Here is a 23077-nt window from a genome sequence, read left to right as displayed (position 1 = left end):
ACTCAGAAATTATTCTCTGTAGAGTCATGAAACTTCACATAGTTATGTCTTACAGTGAACTAGTGCCTTTTGATTGGTAGAATGTTGTGTCTTAAGATTCTGTTTAAATAACGAAAAAGTATTAAAAAAAATACTTTTTCCACATATTTCAGTGGGACCTGCGCAAGGAATCTGAAAGGCCCAGGTTATATGTTCTCAAGGAGTTCTCCTTATGCCCACTTTTAAAAAAAGATTGGGGAGGGGGGGCGTTATGCGCTTGGTTAGGTGTGCAGGGAGGTGGGGGTATGTGCTTGGTCAGATGGAGGAGTACAACATCGTAGCGTTGCCTATGTTTTCTTTATACTGACAGAGAAAACACGATATCACATTCAATCCTTCCAACAGTCTTTTAATTTCTAGATCCTCCAAAATAAACCTGTATGCAATTTTTAAATATAATTTTCCTTCCACCCTAACCCAACCACCCAGAAAAAGGCTATTATACAAAAAGGACACAAATATTCGGTCACTGAAGACGAGAGAGAGAGAGAGAGAGAGAGAGAGAGAGAGAGAGAAGGGCAAATGGTGAAAAATACAGTGCGAGGGAGCAGGAAAAACGTGGGGAAAAAAAATTAAACACGAAAACAGAAAAGACTGAGATACGAAGAGTCAAAATGAGAATCAGAGATAATAATAATGAGTCGGAAGGAAAACTGAAATGGACGAACAAGAGCGAAACAGACAGAGGTGGAAAGACAGAAAACGGGAGGCATGAAGGAAGAAAAGAAAGAGAGAAGGAAAGAGAAAAAATATACGAGCAAAAATAGGAGGTAGGAGGGGAGATAAAAAGGAGACAAGATATAATGGAGAGAGAGAGAGAGAGAGAGAGAGAGAGAGAGAGAGACGGGAGGAGGGCAGAAATATGGCGTTAAAATGTAAAGAAAGCCAGGCCAGGAGTAATGGACATAGACAGATGGAAAGTAAGGGTATGGCAGAGAACACAAGAAAATTAAGTAATAAAAGATGAATATTAAATACCATGGATATATCGGAAACTGATACTAACAATAAAAAGATCTGAAAGAGGAAAAAAAATAGGAAAAAGTCAGAGGACAGTTATCGCACCCCGGTGACCCTAGTTTTGCCTGGCTGGAGGAGCAGGTGCAGGCATGTGGAAGACGGCCAGATGTGGAGAAGGTGATGAGTCCATTTAGTCTAAGGAGTCCACGATATCTGCATGCATCCTAACACACTTTTTGTTTGTTTCTGTGTGTGTGTGTGTGTGTGTGTGTGTGTGTGTGTGTGTGTGTGTGTGTGTGTGTGTGTGTGTGTGTGCGCGCGCGCTGTGAGAGGCGAAGAGATGCTGTTTGTATGACCGTTTTGTACATGACACCTATATCTGTCCGTCTTAAACATCTACACAGGAATATGCTATAAATGAATAATGTAATCCAGATCAAAGTTTCACTAAATTCCACCACACACCATTGTGAAAGTAACAGGAGGTAAGGGAATATTGCAGAGGAAAAGAGTGAGGTGGAGAGAAGGGGGAGGAGGTAAGAAGACAGGAGGGAGGAGGCAGTGAAAAAAGAGGAGTAAGGATTTAAGGAGGAGTGTGGGAAGGAAGGAAGAAATGGTTAGGTTGGGGAGGGAGGGAGTAGCGTGGGAGGGAAGGGTGAGGATGGAGAGGGAGAGTGCTGGCGAAAGACGGAGGAAGAGCAGAGTGATGGAAAAGAGGGGAGGGAGTGAGCGTGTGCATGAAGGGGAAGGGAAGGAGGGGGAAAGGAAGAGTGAGGGAGGGAAGTGTCAGGCTGGTGTGGAAAGGTTTGTGTACAGGGCATGGAGGGAGTCGGGAACATTGTGGAAGGGAAGGGTTAGGGTACTGAGGAAGGGTGTGGGTAAAGGGAAGGAAGAGAGTTGGAAGCAGGGGATTGGAGGGCTGTATGTAGGGAGGGAGTAAGGAACACTGTGGAAGGGAAGGGCGAAAGTGGGGACTGGTTAAGGAATATTATGGAAGGGAAGGGTTCAGGTAGGAAGGGAAAGGTGAGGGTAAGGAGGAGGTAGAGAAAGCTGCAGAAGGGAAGGATGAGGGTAGGGAGGGTGGGGGTAGGGATGATGAAGGCAGGGAGGGTGGGGGTAGGGTTGATGAACGTAGGGAGGGTGAAGGGATAGTTAAGGAGGGAATGGTAAAGGTGTGTGAGTGGGTAGCATAAGCAGGCTCTCCAGGGGTTCATTATAACTGTAGATCTTTTTCACTATTCCCTCATCCTCTCATGTTCTCTGGTACACGGTGCCTTTGTCTTACATCAACCACGCACACATAAAATATGCAAACTCAAACAGCAAAAATTACATGTCCTCTCTCACACACACACACACACACACACACACACACACACACACACACACACACTTTCATAAGCACGAGCGTGCCCGTGTAACCACAATTTTCCTATGTATTTTGAAGGAAAAATATAATCTCTCTCTCTCTCTCTCTCTCTCTCTCTCTAATTAAAACACTGCCCTTGCTTCCCTCCCCTTGATGGAAAACTAGGGGGAAAATATTAAAGTGAGGGGGAATATAATCGACCTTTTGGCCGGTCAGCAGTAGAGGAAAAGGAAGAGGAGAGGGAGAGGAGGGGCAAGAAAGGGCAACATATTTTAGAGGGATTTAAACTATGTCAGCGAGGAAAAGTGTATTTTACTTAGTGGATAAGTTAGGACTGAATTAAAACTGGAAAGAGAGAGGGAAAGTGTGCAAGACATGAGGTGGAGATAGGAAAACAGGGTAAAGAGAGAGGACACTGTTAAACAGGTGGACCGTTGGTCGTTGCGGCATTATATTTAACAGCCTCATGCACATGATGATGGGGAGCGCACTGAGTGAGGCATAGGAAGAGCTATCTTGCTTACACAATATACACACATGGTGTGTGGCAACTACATGGTGTCATGTTCACAATTCACACCCACATGATGTGTGGCAATTGGATGGTGTCTTGTGCACAACGCAAAAACATAATGTATGGTAACTGAATGTAATGATGTACGCAACGCACACCAATGGTGTCTGGCAACTGCATGTTGGTAAGTACACAATGCAAATGCACACACGTGATGTGTGGCAACTGTATGGGACCATGCATACAACTGGGCACATATGGTGTGTGGTATCTAATGTGTCATGGTAGTAAATCCAAGCTCATAACTGCCACACGCTGCATAACATATACATAACAACCATCAGGAGGAAAGAAAACACACTGGAAACAAAGGAATATGTTCTTCCCTACTGCATCTCATCAGGAAACACACACACACACACACACACACACACACACACTTCTAAGTATGAAAAAAAAAAAAACGGCAAAAATGAAAACAAAGAGGGAAAATTTGAGGAGGAGGAAATGCACTGTGAAAAGTTGTATGACATTGTTGGGGGAACTGGATTATTTTTGCAACAAGGGTAACGACGTGTGTGTGTGTGTGTGTGTGTGTGTGTGTGTGTGTGTGTGTGTGTGTGTGTGTGTGTGTGTGTGTGTGTGATTTAACTCCCTCAGCCGGGAGACGTATAGGTATTTTTTATTTACTTCTTGGTATCTTTAGATAGCATTATTGTTATTTGGACATTTTTCTTTTTTTTGGGGGGGAGGGGTGACGAGTTAGACAAAGCTTTGATTAACTCCTCCAGTACCAGAGTACACTCCTAATCAGAATATAGTCGTATGGCTGTAGAAATAATAAACGCAATGACAATCAATAATTCACACGGCTGAGAACATCACTTACATGCATACATGATCGGTTAAGATAACAAAGGGAAAGCGAGGGAGCAGGAAGGGAGGGGCAGAGGGAAGATCAAGGCAGGTGAAGGATGAGTAAAAAAGGAAAGGAAAATAAAAGACCAAAGGATTAAAGAAGAGGGCAAGTCAGCGAGGCCTAATGGAGGGAAGTTAAAATAAAGGAAGGGAAGAGTGAGAGAAATGGTAAAAGAAAGGAAGGGAAGAGAGAAGAGAGACAGGGAAGGAAAATAGGAAAATACTGATAAAGGACTATGAAAACATAAGTGATACTGTATTTCTCTCTCTCTCTCTCTCTCTCTCTCTCTCTCTCTCTCTCTCTCTCTCTCTCTCTCTCTCTCTCAAAATGCACAGTAAAATATCATAAAGGCAGACAAATATATATCTCAACGACCTATTGCTTCGATTGTGCATTTCTTTATTCAGGTTCAGCAATGCTTTTATACGCCTTTTATTGACAGACTAACATTCAACCAGACGGACAAATACATTCTTGCTGTTATAGTTCATCCACAGCGAGACTGCTTATTAAACCAAACCTGCAGGCTTTTGTGTAGCAGAAACAAATCCAGCTTAACAAATGTCAACCAACACCACAGCAGCATAGCCTAAACAGCGAGGACTCAGAGCAGGGCAGTACTCCCGAGGTGGATGGAAAGCTGATGTCAGGGAGTGCTGGAGCTCCCGTTTCATCAGCCCTCAGGACTAGTTCCTGACCATCCCCCTTTGCTGAACCTTTGCAGTGTCTCAGTTACACAGAGAGTAGGCCAGCATACTCTCCAGTACAAATTTCTCTAACTATCTACACCAAACTACATGCACAGTACACACTACACTTCCTATTCAAAAGTTAACAAATGGCGTCTCTTTACCAAGCCTCGGAGTCCCCAGGGGGAGGGACCATAAATGTCCCCACCATCCGCCCCTCTCCCAGTGATGACTCGAGATGCCTGGAACCACTGTCTGACTCTCTTCTTCTTCATTTCTGCAACATTCGCGGCCTTTCCTCTAACTTTCGCTCTGTTGAGCACCACCTCTCCTCCTCTAAACCTCACCTTCTTTTTCTAACGGAGACTCAGCTGTCTGAGGTAACTGACAGCAAACCCTTTTCTGTATCCTCCTACTTTCTCTATACTCATTTCAAAGCCAAAGGTGGCTGTTGTGTATATATACGCAACGGCTTATCTTACTCTCGTGTTCCTGAACTCGATTCTTCTGAATTCTCTACACTCTGGCTTCGGCTTTCCTGTCATTCTCTGACTAAATATATCTGTGCTGTTTACTTATCCCCTAATTCTACTGACTATCAAAAATTCTTCGACTATCTTACTTCTACGATGGAACACATTCTATCCATTTCTCCTGTCTCTGAAATCTCCATGCTAGGAGATTTCAATGTTCACCACCACCTTTGGCTCTCCACTCCTTTCACGGATCCACCTGGTGAACAAGCCTACATCTTTTCTATCCTTAATGACCTAGAGCAGCTTGTACAGCACCCTACCCATATCCCTGACCGCCTTGGAGAGAGCTCCAACATACTTGACCTCTTCCTCACAACTAATCCTTCTGCTTACTCTGTTAATCTTTTCTCTACGTTGGGTTCCTCCGATCACAACCTTATTACCTTAACCTGTCCTATCACTCTGGTACGGCCTGTGGACCCTCCAGGGAAACGTCGTCTGTGGCATTTTGGAGCCGCGGACTGGGAGGCCCTCTGGCAGTACTTCTTTGATTTTCCCTGGAATGATTATTGCTTCCATGGCCAGGAGCCATCTGAGTGTGCCTTGCGCATTACGGAGGTTATTCTCTCGGGCATGGAAGCATACATTCCTTTCTCATATCCTTTGACTAACGCAAGAAAGCCTTGGTTTAATCACGCTTGTTCTAATGTTGTCCGCAACAAGGAGAGGGCCTACAAAAGGTACCGGAGCCAACCCACCCCTGAATCACATCATCTTTACGTTTCTGCCTGGAATCGTGCTAAGTCTGTTCTTCGCTCTACTAAAAATAATTTCATCCATACTAAATGCTCTCAACTCTCCAACTCGAATTCTTCCCGCTTCTTCTGGCACCTTGCCAAAAATCTTTCTAACAACTTTACCTCATCATCCTTCCCTCTTCTTTTCTACTCTGATGGTTCTGTAGCTATTTCTTCTACTGATAAAGCAGATCTCTTCGCACAGACTTTCTCCTCCAATTCCACCTTAGACGATTCCGATGCTGTTCCTCCTTCACTTCCCCCCTCTGATTTCCTCATGGCTGACATTAAAATTTCTTCAGTTGATGTATTTTCTGCTGTCACTGGCCTCAGTACTAACAAGGCATATGGGCCTGATGGGGTCCCTCCTGTTGTTCTCAAGGACTGCAAGGACTGTGCTTCTGTGCTTACACCCTGCCTAGGCAAACTCTTTCGCCTTTGTCTGTCAACTTGTACCTTTCCTTCTTGCTGGAAGTTTGCTCTCATTCAGCCAGTCCCAAAGAAGGGTGACCACTCCCAACCCTCCAACTATTGTCTAATTGCTTTAACGTCCTGTATTTCAAAAGTTTTCGAGTCAATTCTTAATAGAAAAATTTTAAGGCATCTTTCCTATCACAACCTTCTTTCCGATCGTCAGTACGGGTTCCGTCAGGGACGCTCCACTGGCAATCTTCTCACCTACCTTTCAGACTCCTGGTCATCCTCCTTTCGGGACTTTGGCGAAAGCTTTGCCATTGCACTTGACATCTCAAAGGCTTTCGATCGAGTCTGGCATAAATCTTTAATTTCCAAACTGCCCTCCTACGATTTCTATCCTTCTATCTGTGCCTTCATCGCTAGCTTCCTTTCTGGTCGTTCTATAGCCGCTGTTGTAGACGGCCATCGTTCTTCTCCTAGATCTATCAACAGTGGTGTTCCTCAGGGCTCTGTCCTATCACCAACTCTCTTCCTTTTATTCATCAATGATCTTCTAAGCTGTACATCTAACCTTATCTACTCATACGCTGATGACTCCACCCTTCACCTTTCCATTTGGTTCCCGCAACGCCCATCTCAACAGTTACTTCAACAAACAAGGGATGAGGCTATGGCACACCTAATGTCTGACTTGGCTCGTATCTCTAACTAGGGTAAAAATAATATGGTTGTTTTTAATGCATCTAAGACTCAGTTCTTACACCTATCAACCCGACAAAATCTTCCACAGGTATACCAACTAATTTTTAATAATATTCAGCTTAATCCTGCATCATCCTTGAACATGCTTAGGGTTTCATTTACTCGGGACTTATCTTGGAAAGATCATATTACATCTCTTGTAAAATCTGCTTCCAAGAGATTGGGTGTGCTAAGCCAACTCCGCTCTTTCTTTACCCCTGCACAATTGTTGACTCTATACAGGGGTTTTATCCGCCCCTGTGTGGAGTACAACTCTCATGTGTGGGGAGGCTCCCCACATACAGCTCTTCTCAATAGGGTGGAGTCAAAGGCTTTTCGTCTCATTAACTCTCCTCCTCTTACTGACTCCCTTCAACCTCTGTCTCTTCGCCGCACTGTTGCATCTTTATCTCTTTTCTATCGCTACTTTAATGGTCACTGCTCCTCTGAACTGTCTGCTTGCATTCCTCCACCTCTAGGACGGGCGCGTAGCACCCGTCTGACAGCAAACTCTCATCCCTTTTCTGTCCAACTCACTAATGCAAGAGTTAACCGTTACTCCCAGTCTTTCATTTATGCAACAGGTCAGCTCTGGAACTGTCTCCCTCTGTCTGTATTTCCTGCTTCCAATGATCTCCAGTCTTTCAAACGCAGTGTGTCCAGGCATCTCAAAATGATCGGATCTTGAATTTGGCTCTCTATTGTATTGTGTTTTTCTCTTGGAGGGAACTGTTACTGCGGGCTCATGGCCTTTGGTTCCTTCTTCCTCGCATAAAAAAAAAAAAGCATGAAAAATAACACAGAGACAAAGTTACCGGCAAGCAGTGAAAAAAAAAAAAAAAAAAAACTTGGCTGGGCGGGCACACAACAAGAAGGAAAAACTCAGAGCGTATATATAAAAATATATATATAAATATATATATATATATATATATATATATATATATATATATATATATATATATATATATATATATATATATCACTTCCATCAGTGTGACAGTGATAAGGACCCTGTGTTATTTATGGCATCAATAAGACTGCCATCAGCCTTGGCGCTCATCCACACGTGCTCTCGAACATATGTTGGCAACACGGGTGGCAACATGTTCGGGAACATGTTTGCAGCAGTATTTGGACAGATGTATGCAAACATGTTTCAGTGCAGCTTCGAACACTGGCAGCAGAGGCGATGGGATAAGTGTGTCAATACCAGGCAGCTGAGAGTTCATGATGTTGCGAACATGATCTGGACGCTGCTGTTCCCAACATGTTTGCAGCGTGTTCGTTACTGTGTTTCATACACGTTGCCAGCACTTGTTCGAGTACAAGTGTGGACGCTCACTTAATGTTAGTAATTAGTGACTGAAATACCCTACACTTATCCTTCCCCTCCCATCTCTCACTCTGTAAAGCCAGTCACTCAGTTATGTCAGTCACTCTGTAATGCCAGTCACTCTTCTATGTCTGTCACACTGTTGTACCAGTCACTCTTTTATGTCAGCTATTATTTCACCAGTCACTTATTCGCTTTCCAATGGCTCCGGTGTCGTAAATTTGGAGGCGATTTCACGATGGGATGATAAACTTAGGTCATATGGGGAAGGATGATGACATATTAGGTGAGAGATTGAAGGGTGTAATTAAAGAAGATAAAATATTAAGGGAGAGATTGAAGGCGATTATTAAGGAATAAACTTTAAACACGAAAAAGGGTAGGGACTGAATTTTGATTAAGAACACACACACACACACACACACAAAACAATGTGTAGAAAGAAAATAATGATTCATCCCGGCCGTGACAGTAACAAACTGAGGATCTGAATTTTGTTTAAATAATTTTCGTTGATTGTCTACAAGATCCTCCGCCGTGTCATTAAAACATCCCTGCTAAAGACATGTAGAGAGGTGTATAATATGTAGGAGGACTACTGGGCCTTGAGAGCAGGCTGTGAAGCCTATGCCCAGAGTCGGACACATAAAAAAAAAAAAAATACACCAGACTCATGAAAACACCCCTGCTACTACTATCACACAAATATGTCATAAAACACCCCTGCTAATACCATCACACCAACATGTCATAAAAACATCCCTGCTAATACCATTACACCAGCCTGTCATAAAAACATCCCTGCTAATACCATTACACCAGCCTGTCATAAAAACACCCCTGCTAATACCATCACACCAGCTTGTCATAAAAACACCCCTGCTAATACCATCACACCAACCTGCCATAAAAACACCCCTTCTAATACCATCACACCAACATGTCATAAAAACACCCCTGCGAATACCATCACATTATTCATGAACGAGACAGCCCTGACGTACTTTAATAAACAGATGGTTCAGTACTTCAAGTCTCATACCTTCTATCCCTCGTAGATTCGTATACAGTAACAACTTATTTAATAATCGCATCCGTGACGCATTAACCATTATGTCCTAATTAACTCACCGTTCTCTCGCATTATGGAATTGTTATTCGACTTCCTTGTTTAATTACCTAGTCAGATTGCTCATTACCTGCTCTTCCTTTCTTTTAGCAATTCCCCGAGTAATAGGTTTTACAGTGAGCCTTGTCTTTTAAAAATTCAGTTTTGATATTTTCTCTTGTGTGCTACAGCGATTTTTTTTTTTTCCTGTCGGTTTTGACCAACCAAGGAGATTACTGGGACAGTGATAGAGGGTGTGGTGGAGGATGGATGGAATATTCTAAGTGCAGTTGGCTTACTGTTGCAGTATTGATTTATAATTACACCCTGAAACACCACTTGTATACAGGATTTTTTCACTTAGTATTCCTTCTGGTGTTTATCATGTATTAATGTGAAGGGGGGTTATTATTTAAAGCACAGCAAATTGACCTGCCATTTACTTTCTTTCTTCTCCCATCCATATACTTTTAATCTCACTTATTCTTCAAAATAAGGCTCTGCGGCAATTCTCTTCTCTTATTTCTGATATAATTTCTTCCAGACCAAACATCCCCCACCCAAACCCACCCTACCCCACCCCACCAACCCACACCCGCCCCACTCCACACCCCACAAATGACGGTCCAGCAGAAGAAAATAACAATGAAAATCCTATTGGGACAACAACAACGGTGTATCCGGCAGCAGGTTACCTGAGTTAACCAATCTGTACTCTGCTTTTGTGCCAGTTGAGGTCGGATGATGTGGCTTTGTGACTGGCTGTGCGTGTGTGTGTGTGTGTGTGTGTGTGTGTGTGTGTGTGTGTGTGTGTGTGTGTGTGTGTGTGTGTGTGTGTGTGTGTGTGAGAGAGAGAGAGAGAGAGAGAGAGCAATTTGCTATGGTGATATGGGTCTTCACTTATTCGGACATTCATTATCCTACTTCCTTAATTCACCTGTTTAAAGTTCCCACCATATTATCTAAATCATCATGTAATACTCTCGTACCTTTTTTCACCCTTACCTCTGCCATTCTCACTCTCACTCACCCTTACCCCTGCCACTCCAACCAACCTTCATCCTCAGCCTCACCCTCATCCTCAACGCACTTGTACCATGGAATTAGTTACTGTTCTCTTGGTTTACTCTTGCCTGAATGTGAACTAAAGGTACATTTCCATCCGTGTGTGTGTGTGTGTGTGTGTGTGTGTGTGTGTGTGTGTGTGTGTGTGTGTGTGTGTGTGTTGGCTACTTTACAGAAAGCTAATGTGAGAATCATGAATGAATAATGTGAATGCTTTCGATCCAAGGAATAAATAGTATAGTTTTAGCAAGTTTGCAGTATGGGATTATCACGGTCATAAAAATAATAACAGTCACTGTCTTTTAGCTGACCTATTTTGATATTTGTTTTAGTATATGACCTTTGAACTCCTGGTTGTCTGGTGGTTAAAGGCAGGTGTAGCGACGGCCTCATCTTTCACACTCTGCGGCGACAGGAGGTGTGTTGATCATTTAATGACACCACAGACTTAAACTTGTCACCTACTTATCAATATTGTGGATAATGGAATAATGTATGACTGTTCTTTATAAATACATGGAATGGTGATCTGCATAACTGTTAGTGTAAGATATGGAAATAATTGATTTTTCTTTTTCTTTTCTTTTCTTTCTTTTTTTTTAAGCAGATGAGCATCGCATGGAGAAAATAATCCATACTCCATATTACAGGTGTTCTCCATAAATAAAAAAGATCTTTAACAGTTGGACTTGAACTGATGTAAACTAAAGTTTCTTGAAATAGACAAAAATTCTGAAACTGCCAATAGACGTGAAAGGTATAAAGAGAGAAGAAAGTTTCAGTGAGAATGAAAAGGAAGACAAATACAGATGTAATGAAGAGAAAGCGACAGAATAAAACAAGCAAAAACATTGGTGAAAAGACGCACAGAAAGATGAGTGGTTGAGGGATAGTTAAATGTAGCAAGGGACCCCATGGCTAAGGCTAAGGTGTGTGTGGTGAGGCAAGGAGTGATCAGTAAGTATTTAGGTCTTGTGGTACCACCATTATGTAGATTCAAGTCCGTATTCTCGTCTGTTAAGGAGGCTCCCTAACACCTCTTCCTACCCGATTTATTTTGCTTATTACACGTTGGTACCCTTTTCCGTGTTATGTAAATCCTTCTAATATCGCTATATTCTGCATATATAATGTACACAAAAATATTAACCTGCCATATCCAAAGATTAATCGCTAAGGAAAAGGCGTTAGGGAGCTTCCTTAACCGACGAGAATACGAGCCATACAGACACTGCCTCATTTATACTCACTTTTTTTTTTTTTTTGTCATCCTTCCTCCCTCTCTTCATTACTTATTCCTTTCATATCTTCTTTCTTACCAAGACATCTTACCGTCCTTCCTTATTCCCTTCTTTCCTTTCTCACTTCCTCCTCAGTCTTTCTCCCTTCCCCCTTCATTCAGTTCTACTGACACTTTTATCCCCCTTCCTTACTCCAATCCTTGCCTCCTCTCTTCCACCTCTTCTTTCTTCTGTCCTTCCATTTATGTGATCTTAGCTTGGATTCTCTGCGGTAAAGGAAGCTCCCTAACATCGCTTCCTTTCTAATTTATTTTTGGATACGACTGGCTAATATAATTTTGTACGTTATTATATACAGTGTGGTGACATTAAAGTAGTTTAAGTAACAAAGAAGAGGACGGCAAGGTGTAATTAGCAAAATAAATAGGTTAGGAAGAGATGATGAATACTGGCCCTTGCTTTGTCTCCGTTCCTTTTCTTCTTCAATCTTTTTCACTTTCCTTCCTATATCTGTCCTTCCTCTTTCTTCCCTTCACATTTTCATCCACACACACCTTCCCCACCCACCTTCTCCTCGCCCCCTCCCACACGTACTGTAATGGTGGCGTTTATCATGAACTTGTTATTATTTTCGTTTTTATTGAATTACGTAGACTTTCCGACATACCCCACATATACTTTAAAAAACAAAGATAATTTATATCAGTGGAATACCCCCTCTTGCTGCCATTCTGATGATGAAAAACTGGGGGAAAATACGAGGAGGGAAAGGGAACGTGTAAGGGAAAGGGGAGGAGACAGTTAGGAGAGAGGAAGCAGAGGGGGAGGACTGGGGAAGATCGGGGGAGAAATGGAACTGTGGAGTGAAAGAGTGGAGGGGAGGGAGGCATAACGGAGAAGGAAGGAAAAGAGTGAGGGAGAGAGGGTTTTTGAGGCATGAAAAAAGTGAGGCAGGGATGATATGTGAGGCAGGAAAACTGTTGACAAGGGGGAAAGTGGTGAGGGACGAATTATTGACTTAGCATGGGAAGAGTGGTGAGGGAAGGAGGACGTGAGGCAAGGAAGAGACTGTGTGATAAGCAAACGGGAGAAACAGGTAGAGAGTGTGTGAGGCAGGAAAGAACAGGCGATAAGGAAAGGAAGGGAGGAAGTAACTATGAGGTAATAAAAGAAGAAGCACAAGGAAAAGCGTGGAATCTAGAGAAAGGATAGAGAGGCAGGGAAAACTAGCAACAGGAAAAAGACCCCCTTCCACCCCCCAACCAAAAAAAATGCAGAAAAATAAAATCTCGAAACAAGGCAATCAAGCGCGAATACATTTTCAAATATGCCACCAGAAGAATACACACATGCCTATCTACCCTCGGTCAGCTTAAGAGAAAAATAAAGTACGATAAAATCATAAAAGGGGTGGTAACGAAGGGAAGCATAGAGGGAGTAAAAGGAGAAATGGTCAGGGAAAGGAAAAAGACAGTGTAAAACTGATATGTGACTGGGGAAAGTTGTACAGTGTTTCTATGGCGATGAGGGGAAGGACACGAATATAGGGAAGCAGGTGTTCGTGTGTGTGTGTGTGTGTGTGTGTGTGTGTGTGTGTGTGTGTGTGTGTGTGTGTGTGTGTGTGTAATACCAGAGCAATTTCTACGATAATAAGATAATAATAATAATAATAATAATAATAATAATAATAATGATAATAATAATCATCATCATCATCATCATCATCATCATCATCATAATAATAATAATAATAATAACAATAATAATAACAATAATAATGGTTATTAAAATGATTGATAATAATAATAATAATAATAATAATAATAATAATAATACTCTATCCGTCCATCCATCAAACTAACTCTACAATGATTGGCGAATATATAGCCCTGCCAGCCAAGTGAAGGATATTATACGTCACCTGACCGTGACGTCTGTGAAGGTGGCGGTGGTGGCTTTGACTGAGGCGAACACTTGCCTGACTGAATCATGCTCTGCAAAGAAGATGATAAATGACGCTTGGTTTGGGGTAAATGTGATAAGAATTTCTGGTTGAGTGATGCTGGGACACACCCACCCACCCACACTAACAATCAGCCTGTCAAGACGAGAAACCTGGGGATAGCATTTTGTTCCCCCATGGCTTTATACAGGCTGCTGCTGCAGCTGCTTCTGCTGCTGATGATGATCATGATCGTGATGATGATGACGATGAGGATTACAATGACCAGTGCTGCAACGTTCGTATATGATAAAAATCAAATCAGTATCACCCTCATCATTATCATCAGAGCTATTGCATTACTATTATTATTATTATTATTATTATTATTCAATTTTCCAAAAGTAAATGAGGTACTGGAAATGTATAACATATACTGTCCAAAGTAATGGGCCAAATTTATTCATTAATCAAGCCTTTGAACATCTCGGGTCCACCCCACACACGTACATCGAGTTTCACATTATTTGCTTAATTTGACTGGGATGCTTCCACAACACTATCTACTTGTATCACGATTTGCATCTATCTAACTCTTTCCTACATTAACTAACAAACAGAGAAAACAGTCATAACCCTCAATTTTTAGAGGGTTACTCATACAGATATTATACTCTTGAATCCTACGGGCAAATTTATTCAGTTAAGAGAGAACTCTACAAAGCTGAAAAGAGACCAAGCAAACTAATACCTCAAATGTAGCAATGAAATAACCTACAATATTTTTAAAATTCTGCCTGCACCAAGCCCCCGCATTATGAAAACTGTGGGGCTTCGAAACGCCTTCCTCCTGACACTCGTGGATGGACGGTGTGTAAGCCAGAGTCAATGTGAGAGAGATAAAATATCAGAAAGAGGATGTACGAGGGCAGGGAAAATATAAATAAGAAAACATAAGTGATGCAAATATGAGAGAATCTGTGAGTACGGGAGAAATCTCAGAGAGGCGAGCATGTAAAAGAACCTGATAATTGATGACAAGTGAGACATTGAAAGCTACAGTAAGAAAATGTGACAAAAAATGTAATACAAACAAAACGTACGAAGTGAAATTGAGGCTTGAAAACCCCTAACAAAAGAAAATGTGAAAGGCGGAGGAAAAAATGAAGACTAAAAAATAATGTGCTGTTCCCCTCCTTTCAGTCAGCTTTTGCATTCATCCAGTTTTGGGACAGTCTTAGGAGGAATGATAACATTATCTTGTTATCTGTACGTCTGTCTTCCTATTTGTTTATTTGTTTGTCTGTAGCTGTTCGTTATTTACCTGACTGTCTATCTGTCTCTGTCTGGTTGCTCGTCTATCCGTGTATTACCTATGTGTCTGTCTGTGCGTTTGTTAGCATATAGGTCCGTCCGTGTACAGTACCTGTTTATCTGCAGTTTTCTTCGTCTGTTAATCTGTATGTCATCATCTATTTTCCTGCTTGTATTTCTGTGTATATTTTCTCCCTTTTCTTTCTGGTCGAGCGAAACTTGTTTGCTAAATTAACCAGGAAGCAAACACAAGGCTCAGTGGGCTCGTCTGGACAGCTTACATACAAAAAAAATACCAGACATCACAATGCAAATACACATGGCGCAAACACACTGGTGTATATATATATATATATATATATATATATATATATATATATATATATATATATATATATATATATATATATATATATATATATATATATATATATATATATATATATATATATACAGTGATGCAAGGCGAACTAAATGTTAAGACTTACCTGAGTGAAAAATAAAACCTGAAGTACGTATATGGTCCAAGGCTACCTTAATGCTCACTTGAATGTATATGTAGTACAGTAATGCATGCAACCCAATGCAACCATTTGTTATTTACAATAGGGTTTATGAATGATAAACCCTTTATATGCGGAGTACACAGAAAAAATGCTACTGGTTGTGATGATATCTGTGATAGAACAGGCACACCTCACACTGGCCTGGTGGATCACTGCTGAGTAGGTCCGTGTTTATGTCCCAGGTGTTGGGTTACTGCTGCTTCCCTCGGCTTTACTGCCGCTATAAACGCTTAATGGCATGAAATTCTCATTGTAATTGTCATGCGGTAACTTCTTTGTCTGGTTTTTTATCCGGGCTGATTAAGTCCTACAATAAATTTTCATCCTCCAATATACACATACATGATTATCCTCTATTAGTCACTCGGATACATATATTAGTTTCTCCTGAGTATCCTTTTCGCTTTTTTTTTTGTGTGTGTTGTTGTTGTTGCTCAAAACTACCAGACACGCAACCATATAAAGAAACATCCTTCGAACCAAGTTTCATGAAGCTATAGGTAAAAGACACTTTTTTTCTTAATACTGTCTAATAAAAACAAATAAATATAATAAAATAAGGAAAAATGTTACAATAATACAAGGTAAATCCACTCCTGACAAATCTTGTCATCAGTAACAACGATACTTTGTTTTTCTTAAAAAAAACTGACAGTAACGCAGATTGCAAAATCTTCAAAATAGTATTTAATCACAGTTTACACCAAAATAATATTCTGTAGCTATTAATGAACTGAAAATACCTACAAAAGAAAGCAGTACATTATACGTCCCTGCAGTAGGCTATTCTGGAACTACTGTGCGCAGAAGTGAGTTAAACAGTAAAATTACAAGGTAATCCTTAGAAACGCAGGGCACTTTAATAGCCGCACCCACCCCCCTGCAGTATTCTAAGAGGAAAGAAATAATTATTTATTGGTTGTGCAACTTCAGTGACATCCATCTGCTCACAGGCCATCCCAATGCAGGTAACTGCTGGTGCCCCACTGTCATGTTACCATAACGGCCATTCCGTCTGTGCCAGTTAGTCTATGTTACTCTGTATGTATATATCTCTGTATGTATGTGTGTATGTATGTATGTATGTATATCACAACCAATAACACGCTCCGCACAAAGCCTGGACCCCATCCTTCAAAACCGTACAGTGACTCAGTAACTGCGAGGGACACACTCTGTATCTGGCCGCCCCTCTGGGTGCAACAAAAATAAACATCGATAACTGCAACATTTGGAACTACAGTTTTGATCAAACAAATGTCACAGGGCTCAAACCAGTCGTATTATTTTGCCTGAGCAAAGAAAGTTATGTAGTACTGTAAAAAATAAAAAGACAACGTAACTATAAAAATCATGTACAAGTGCGACGAGCGGAGATAGCTGTGTATTACTGCAATATACAAGTTGTTATAATATCCCCCCAGAAGTTGTGACTTTGAGCTGCCCATTCTGGTAGTAAGGTAACAGTGGCAGTTTGAAGAAAAAGAACTGGGGAAAAAATCAATGGAAATATATGTATAAAAGAGGGGGGAAACAGGTGAACATGGAACAGGATATATCGCTCTAGCAAAACTAAGACATGGGAGAGAGCAGGAGGAGGAGGAGGAAAGAGAACGGGGAGAGAGAGAAAAGAAAAGGATGGCGGAGAAAACAATGACGGATTAAGAGAAAGGGAGGCAGGAGGAAGTGAGGGGAAAACGGAAGGTAAGACTATGAGCTATGATAAATGAGGATTATTTATATTTCACTTTCCGCTCCTATGTCCCTTGGTGCTCACAAGACTCTGTAATAAGGCAAAGAAGAACTATGTACCGGGGAACATCGGCATTATTGAGAAATAAGGAGCCAAGCAGGTGAAACAAGATGAGCAGTCAATAGGTTATAAGCAACGACTGAGAAGATACGAGGCGAGACAAGGGATAGAGAAGTTAAATGTTTTCTGAAGGTTCCAGAGTGGATATTAACAAAGCAGCGAAGGGAGTCATGGCAATGTAAGAAACTGAACAAGGCGGAAATTGAAATAATGACACACACAAGCGGACACAAGCAAACACGTACACATACTCTGTCTGTTTCTCTCTCTCTCTCTCTCTCTCTCTCTCTCTCTCTCCCTCCCTCCCTCTCTCTCTCTCTCTCTCTCTCTCTCTCTCTCTCTCTCTCTCTCTCTCTCTCTGTAACACAGTACGAGGAAGAAAGAGGGGAAGAGGTATGGAACATGAAATGATAAGAGATGGAAGAGAGATGTTATCTCGGAGAGGAAGAGCACTGCGAATAAAGGAATGGAAACTGTGTGTGTGTGTGTGTGTGTGTGTGTTCTTACCTACCTAATTGTTCTTACCTAATTGTATCTTTACAGGAATGAGTCAAGCTCTTACTGTCCCGTGTCTTAGACCCTATTTATCGTACATATCCTTAAATTTGTGAATTGTTTTGGCACACACTATTTCATTCGGTAGTGCATTCCACTCATCAATTGCTCTGTTTGGGAAACTGAATTTCCTCACGTCTTTATCACCTCTCTTCTCATGCAGTTTTTTGCAGTGTCCTCTTGTTGATGCTTCCCCATATGTTAAGTAATCATTTATGTCTATTTTCTCCTTCCCTGATATGCATTTATATAGCATTATCATGTCACCTCTTTTCCTTCTCTCCTGTAGTGTTTGTAGATTCAGTTTATTTAGTCTTTCTTCGTAGCTTAGATCCCTTAAGCTTGGTATCCATCTTGTAGCGGTCCTTTGAACTTTTTCATTCTTGTCTATGTTATTTCTTGAGGACTCCAGACTACTGATGCATACTCCAGGGTTGGTCTGATGAATGATGTTATTATCCTTCTGAGCATGTCTTCATTTATGTATGTGAATGCTATTCTCATATTTGCAAGCAGTGTATACATGTTCCGTACCTTCTCACTGATGTGGTCAGCCGGAGATAGTCTGTTATTGATAAGCACTCCTAGGTCCTTCTCTCTTTCTGATGTGTATAGGGTTTTATTTCCTAACGTATAATCCCAATCAGGTCTTTTTCCACTTTTACCAAACTTGGTTACATGACACATGTCCACATTGAATTCCATTTGCCATGTATTACTCCATTCATGAAGTTTATTTAATTCTTCTTGTAGCTCTTTACAAGAGTCTGTGTTAGTAATTCTCCTTTGTATTTTTGCATCATCTGCAAACATATTTAGATAGCTTTCATTTCCCGTGTTACTGTTTATATCATATACACTAAAAACGTGATTGGTGCCAGCACTGAACCCTATGGTACTCCACTAGTCACTTCTTTCCATGATGAGTAGTTTCCCCTTAGTACTGTTCTCATTTCTCTTTTTATGAGAAAATCTTGCATCTGGCAAAACAGTTTGCCTCGAATTCCTCCTTGATGGTACAGTTTCCATAAAAGTCACTGGTGTGGTAATGTGTCAAATGCTTCCTTGAAATCTAAATAGATACTGTCCACCCATCCTTCTCTTTCCTGTATTGTGTCTGTTACTCTGTCATAGTAGCTCAACAGATTAGTAACACATGATTTTCCTTTTCTGAAACCAAACTGTCATTCTGTTATCATATTGTGTTCTTCTAGATGATTTACCCAAGCTTTTCTTATAAGCTTTTCTAATACCTTGCATACAACACTGGTCAGTGATACTGGTCGGTAATTGAGTGGATTTTGTCTATTCCTTTTCTTGAATAAGGGGACAATATTTGCTTTCTTCCAAATATCAGGTGGTTTACCTTGACTCAAGGATTTCTTGAAAATTAAAAATAATGGTTTACTTAACTACTTTGCACATTCTCGTAGCACCCAACATGAAATTTCATCAGGACCATTTGCTTTTCTTCTGTCTAATTTTCTTAACTCCTCCTGTATTACTTTTTCTGATATTTGTATATCTGGTAGTATGTGTGGACATGCATGTTCCACATAGTCCCTCTCAAAATTTTTTTCTTCTGTAAAAACTGATTGGAAATTCTTATTTAGTGCTTCACAAATATCTTTCTCTTGTGTATAGGTGATTCCCTCGTCCGTAATGGATTGTATTATATCTTTTACTTTGGTTTTGCTTCTGATGTAGCTGTAAAATAGCTTCGGTTGATCGCTACTTTTATTTATTATATCCTCCTCAAACTGTTTTTGGGCTTCCCTCCTTATTCTTGTAAAATCGTTTCTTGCCTGTTTGTAATTATTATATGCCCTTTCACTATTGTGTCTTCTGTATCTATTCCACAACAAATCTCTTCTTTCTTTTGTTTTTTTACATTCTGTATTGAACCATTTCTGTATTTTCTTATCTGCTTCTTTGTGCTGTGGGATGTACTTCTGGACTCCTATTTCATAAATCAATTATTCAAGTTATACATCACACGTTCTGGTGGTTCAAGTGTTTATATTTTCCGTGTCCTTGGTCGTGTAATTGAATGCTTACATCGCTTAATAACGCGTGTAATGGATGACACGCTCTTGTGGTTCCAGTATTTGGTATATTATTAACGACTGAGGAAAGGAAAATATCGATATCATTACAACCATATATCATCAATACATAGATGGGGTGGTGTTAGGCCATCACAAGAGATTATTTCTAGTTCTATTTCTTATTTTCGTTTGTGAAATAAGTATGGCTTTGTTGCTTAATGATCCGTGTAATGGATGACACGCCCTGAAGCTTGCAGTATCTGGTGTATCATCACCACAATGAATGGAAACTGTACCTCTTTGTGACAAGATAATGCGTCACATGGGAGAAGTTTGGATTTCATTTGATGTTCTTCGTGAAGAGTGTGTGGTTAAGTCGTTGATTAATTCGTGTAACTGAACATACAAACTCCGGTGGGTATAGTTAAATTTTTTCTTTCCTTCACCATGAAGAAGATCTTACCTTCATCCTAAACAAAACAATCTGAAACCTCCACAAGCAAGATATATAAGAGTCCTCTACCCATCCGTCAATTTCCTTATCTCCTTTTCTCCCATTATTTATCTATCTTCATTACCTTCATTAAAATCTTGCTTATCTCTCCCTTGCCTTCACAATACCCTTTCTCCTCGCCTATCTGTGTTGTTCATCTGTGCAGGAGTCAATAAAGATCCATCACAGAGACAGCTAACAGTAAACGGGAGGGGGGAGGGGCAGCACTCTTCTAGAATTTAGTACTTATAAAACATTTCCTTTCTAATAAAGTTCACAGTGCACATGAAGGTTTTAAAGACCCGCCCTTTGTTTATCTTGGCCAGAGCACAGAAGGTATAACTAGCACCGAGCTGCATTATGGCGTAATTATCGTGGTTTACTGACCTGTGTATATCACCACCACATTCCATTATATATCCTGACCCCCTCTCCCCTTCACACACACACACACACACACACACATCTAGAAGAACACAATATGATAACAGAAAGACAGTTTGGTTTCAGAAAGGGATAATCATGTGTTACCAATCTGTTTAGCTACTATGATGGAGTAACAGAAACATTGCAGAAATGAGAAGGATGGGTGGACAGTATCTATTTAGATTTCAAGAAAGCATTTGACAGAGTACCACACCAAAGACTTATATGGAAACTGAACCATCAAGGAGGAATCCATGGCAAACTGTATTATTGGATGCAAGATTTTCTCAAAAAAAGGGAAATGAGAACAGTACGAGTACTAAGGGGAAATTACTCATCATGGAGAGACGTGACTAGCGGAGTTTCACATGGCTCAGTGCTGGCTCCAGTTACGTTTTTAGTGTATATAAATGATATAGACAGTAACACTGGAAATGAAAACTATCTAAACATGTTTGCTGATGATGCAAAAATAAAAAGGAGAATTACTAACACAGACTCATGTAAAGAGCTACAAGAAGAATTAAGTAAACTTCCTGAATGGAGCAATACATGGCAAATGGAATTCAGTGTGGACAAGTGTCATGTAATCAAGTTTGGTAAAAGTGGAAAAAGACCTGATTGGGATTATCAGTTAGGAAGTAAAACCCTACACACATCAGAAAAAGAAAAGGACCTAGGTGTGATTATCAATAACAGACTATCTCTGGCTGACCACATCAGTGAAAAGGTACGGAACATGTATACACTGCTTGCAGATATAAGAATAGCATTCACATACATAAATGAAGATATGCTAAGAAAGATAATAACATCATTCATCAGACCAACCCTAGAGTATGCATCAGTAGTCTGGAGCCCTCATCTCAAAAAACACATAGATAAGATTGAAAAAGTTCATTAACCAGCCCATACCCCACTGACCGGGCTAATGTATGGCCCGGCCTGCGCTGTAGGTGCAGGGAATCTTTAAACAACAACAACAACAGATCAAAGGGCCGCTACAAGATGGGTACAAAGCTTAAGGGATCTAAGCTACGATGAAAGACTAGAAAAACTGAAGGAAAAGAGGACACATGATTACGCTATACAAATGCATATCAGGGAAGGAGAAAGTAGATATAAATGATTACATAACCTATGTGGATGCATCAGCAAGAGGACACTGCAAAAAAACTGCACAAAAAGAGAGGCGATCAAGACACAAGGAAATTTAGTTTCCCAAATAGGGCAGTGGAATGCACTACCGAATGAAATAGTGCGTGCCAAAACAATTCATAAATTCAAGGATATGTACGATAAAAATGGTTTAAGAAACGGGACAGTACGAGCTTGGCTCATTCCTGTAAAGATACAATTAGGTAAGAACAATTAGATAAGAACACACATACAGATGAACAGTACTCACCCACCTATTCACTCTCTCTCATAAACATTTTCTTCTTTCCTGGCTGATCCCATAGGAAGGTTTCTCTTCTCTAATTATCATCAAAAAAGTATATCTTCACTCGCTTACGAGGGATCGGGAGTAAGAAGCAACGAGAGAGAGAGAGAGAGAGAGAGAGAGAGAGAGAGAGAGAGAGAGAGAGAGAGCGGGAAAAGAATTAGGAATGGAGAGGAGGAAAGGGAGAGGTGGTGGAGGAAAAGGAGCAGCACGAGGAGGACGGGATGGTGTTGCAGAACAGAGGAAAAGAACAAACAAAGACACACACACACATTACAAAAGGTCTTTATTTCACATTTGTAGCTGACACGACCGATATACATGTCAATTCAGTATTCATTAAATCGGGAGCAGCCCCTTGAAAAATGCTCCTTTATGCATCTGACCTCTCTCTCTCTCTCTCTCTCTCTCTCTCTCACACACACACACACACACACACACACACACACACACACACACACACACACATTTAGGTTAGCGTCAATTTAGCTGCTCATGTACGGCAGTGAATCAGGTGTTGTTGGTCTGTAATTGGTTAACAGAGAGGGTGGCTTATGCGGTAACAACACCCCCCTCTCTAATTTTTTTGGCAGGGAGTGTGAAATACTGCCTGGTTGATGAGAGGCCAAGGCTGTGATGGTGACAGTATTGTGAAGCAGCCACGGAACACACAACTTTCCCAAACACATGAGAACTTCACATAAAGACAAGGTTTTCACGTTTACATCATAATCATAAAAAAGAGGGGGGGTCGATGAACCGTCACAATACTCTTACAGACTGAAGTTTTTTATAAACACATACA

The sequence above is a fragment of the Coenobita brevimanus genome, chromosome 17, assembly GCF_032717465.1.
Source record: "Coenobita brevimanus isolate Jiangsu-jjx chromosome 17, ASM3271746v2, whole genome shotgun sequence".
In the NCBI taxonomy this organism is placed as follows: domain Eukaryota; kingdom Metazoa; phylum Arthropoda; class Malacostraca; order Decapoda; family Coenobitidae; genus Coenobita; species Coenobita brevimanus.
This window is presented reverse-complemented; position numbering follows the sequence as displayed.